Genomic DNA, 4,048 nt, shown 5'->3' on the forward strand with positions numbered 1-4,048 from the left:
TTTTTTTTTTAAACCGGGTATTAAACTCAGGCCCTTGTGTTTGCCAGGCAAGCATTTATTCTACTAAGCCATCTCTCTGGTCCCCAATATGATTATATTTAGATCAGAGTTTTTATTTATTTGTATTTTGGGATATACTTGATCGTAGCCAAAAGGCCAAGAAGCGATTATATTTGGGGATAAAAAAAGACTCATATAAGTTTGAAGGAAGGATAAAGACTAAAGATGTCAAACACAATTTAAATTGTCAAGGAAACTAGAATGAATGACATTAACAGGACAGTAGTGTTATGATTGAATTGTGTTTATAGCTCTAGGGGTTCTTCCCTGGGTCTTTCTACTGAGCCACATCCCAGCCCCGTTCCTTCTTTAAATTTTATTTTATTATTTTTTAAAAATGTATTTGGTACAGGGTCTCATTACACAGCTTAGACTAATAGTGATCTGTTTTTAGCCTCTCTGGCACTGGGATTACAGGCGTGCACCACTATGACTGGTCTGGGTGGCTGGCTCAGCATGCCCGGAGGGGTATATTTTGGCTCCTTGTCCTAGAGGTTTCAGTCCATAGTCTAGGACAAGGAGCCAAAATATACCCTTTCTCCTTGTAACTTGACTATCTCAAGTATTACACCACCTTGGAGCTGATGAACAGAGATAGTGATACACTTCTGGAGAAGACAGGTAAACGACTATAGTGGCTTCGTTCCAATGTTCTTAGTTAAGTAGAAGAGCTATTTGGATATCAAACAGTAGAGGTCAATGGGGCTTAGGTAGCGAAGTTTAATATATTTTTCTGCAACTTAACAGTGAAAATCAATTCTCTGATAAATTGTACAGCATTATTGTTTAAATAGTAAGGCCACTGAAGTCTTCTGAGTTGGGATGTAACCAGTCAGAGCCATGTTTTACGGAAACTGTCTTGTTATAGAAAAAAATATGGACTAGTTGGAAGATATTAGAGGCAAAGAGTCAATTAGGAACCTAATGCAATCACTCAGACAAAAATTGGTGAATAGACCCATGAGATGAAAGAAAAGGGAAATTTGGACTTAATTTGTGACAATTAAAGGCAGTGCATTGGAGACGACTGGATAGAATTGAAAGGGGAAGTGGAAACTGGAACAGATGAAGAAAGATCTCATTTTTGGAATTAAATCAGTGAAATCAGCAGACTATCCGGGTGAAGAAGCAAGCTTGCCAAGGTTCGTAGTGCTTACACATACCTCCTAAGAGTGACCTGATCCAGCTGGATATAGGGTGTAGGAAGTTTCAATTTTCCTTTCTTGTCTAAGGAATACAGATCCCTTTGGAATGGATAACAGTGTGGGTGTCTTAGCTCACGCTCTAATGTCATAGACTGGATGATGTAAACAACATGCATTATTCCTCACAGTCCTGGGAGGCTGGAGAGCCCACAATCAAGGTTTTGGTAGGTGAGTTTCTTGGTGAGGCGCCTCTTCCAACTATCTTTGTTTGCAATGTTCTCACATGCCAGGAAGAGGAAGTTCTGGTGTGTTTCTCTTCTCTTAAGGGTACTAACCCTCTTCATGGGGATCCCACCCTCATGACCTCATCTAAACCAATCACCCCCCCAAAGCGCTCTCTCTCTCTCTCTCTCCTCTCTCTTAGTTCTAGGGGTCTGGGGATTGAGCAAGGTCCTTGCACATGATAGGCAAGCATTCTACCACTGAGCTAACACTCTTAGCCACAAAAGACCCTAACTCTTAAAGTCACTGCATTGAAGGTTAGGCTTTTAACACATGAATTTTAAGGGGACACAAACATTCAGCCCACGACAGTAAGTAAATTATAAATGATGCTTCAGAATCAAAAAGATCTATCCTGTTCTTTCTGGAAAGTGAGTTGAATAGACTGAGGCAGTGTTTCCCACAAGTCCTTAGTGAATGAAATACAATGAATTAGCACATTTCCCAAGAACAATTTCATGGTCAGAGAAGTTTGAGAACTATAGGATTCAACAACCATATAGTATTTTATTTTATTTTTTGTAGTGCAAGGCTTTTCAGAGCCCTAATAGGTAATGCCACTGTGCATAGTGACTCCTCCAGAGGAAAGAGATATAGAATGAAGCATTTCTTGTGTCCATTTAAGCATACCATGCTTTTCCTAAGGAATAGCTCCAGGAATTCACATTTCAAATAAAGTAATTTAAGAAAAACTAGTTTGGGCAAGGGGTGTAGTTCAATGGTAGAGCATCTGTCTAGCACGCATGAGGCCTCAGTTCTAGGTTCAATCTCCAGCACTGACTGACAGACAGACAGACCTGTGCTAAAACTTCAGTTATTGATTAATAATTATATCCAGATAAGAATTTTCTCTCTCTCTGTCTCTCTATCCTCTCTCTCTCTGTGTTACTGTCTCTGTCTCCCCTGCCCTCCCCCACCCCCTGCTGGGATTGAACCTAAGTCCTTAAGCATTTAGGTAAATGCTGTATCAGTGAGCTAAATCTTCAGCCCCTTCTCTCCTTTAGTAGCACAAACGCTATGTAGTTTCGGGAAAAAAAATGCATTAAAGATGAAAACAAACTTTAAAATACTTGTGCCTAAGAAAGCCCAGGATTAGTTACATGAGCTGCTAGAGTCCATTTCCATTAAATAATGTTTAAGGCTCCAAAAACATGGTGTTTCTCTAACTCTAGTTTCAGAAAGCTACTATTATAAATAATTGGGGATAATTATGAGAGCAGCTGAATAAACTGGAAAAGGCTGGGCAGAAAGAGAACAGCAATGGGAAGAAATGTGCAGTCCTTGAGCCAACCCATAAATCTCACCAGAACAGAGGAACAGTCCTGTCTTCTCCAAGTTGGAAACTACCTTTAGGATGAATCCCAGACCAGACTGAAACAATGTTACCCTCAAAAGTGATTGTGAGGTATTTTTAAGTTTTGGGGAGCAATCCCTGAACCCTTTTATACCAAGATGAAATCCCTTTGACTCCAGAATGAAAAACATGGCAGTAACTTAGTTTGAGGTCAGGGTGGTCCCTTAATCCCCAAGCTTTTCTGAGTCTCTACTTTCCATCATCTCAGCAGCCCTTAACCCTTCTACCCCTGGAAACACGGTGACTTTGGAAGGTTGATGTGGCCCCTCAGGCAGCTTTAGAGCAAACCTAGTGCTAAAAGGGCTGTTACAGGGAAGAGAAAGTTTTCAAACATCAAATAAAATGTTCTATGAATAAATGGTGCCTCTGATGAATATTAATTAAAGGCGGAGGGTCTCTAGGGAAGCAAAGACTGGCTGACCGCTGTACCTTTTGGGAGGTGAATGTTATACAGTGTGCTTTTCTTTTCCTTTAGGAGATTCTGTGTAATCATATTAGATGCTTGTTTCCCTGCATTTCTCTAATATTACTTATAAGCAAACCAGATGTGCTCCTAGATGATCTTTTGCTTTGTTGTCTCTAACAGGGGACACAGAGGAAGAAGTTAAGGTGGGCAGAGTGCTTGCACTGTGGCAGACAACATGAGAAGGGTTGTTCGGTGCATTTGTCATAGTGTGCCAACTGGCTGGGAGGGATCCCCTTACAGTGAAATTGGCCATCTAAGAGCCAAGCACAGCTCTGGTTGCCTCTAAAGCCTTGGTTTTTCTGTTTTACATAAGAACTTGAGTCAAAGAGTTTGCTAAAATGCTCTGATATGAGGCCAGCAGGGATGTAAATCATAAATCTTCACAACCCTACTGGAGGGACTGTTGGCAATGATCAATGTCCATCAAAGTTCCTGAAAATATTAATACTGCCTGACCTGGTAATTGTCTTAGTGAACAACAGAGCTTGCTGATACTTAACTGTGAATCAACTTAACCGTAACCCAATTCTTTGGTTTGGGCCTATAGATCTTCTTAAGTAGATAGTAGGAAAACGATCTGAACATGGATTGAGTGGTAAAACAGCTTTTTAACCGAGCACTTCCTTTGTGGGAAGGAAGTGGGAGGCCAGGGGAGAGGGACAAAAGAGAGCAGCCTCGCTTTCTAGTTTGGTGAGCTTTGCTTTGCTTTGCTTCCTAACTTCCTTTTCTCTCTTTCTCTCT

The sequence above is a fragment of the Octodon degus genome, unplaced genomic scaffold (assembly GCF_000260255.1).
Source record: "Octodon degus isolate 3935 unplaced genomic scaffold, OctDeg1.0 scaffold00002, whole genome shotgun sequence".
NCBI lineage: Eukaryota > Metazoa > Chordata > Mammalia > Rodentia > Octodontidae > Octodon > Octodon degus.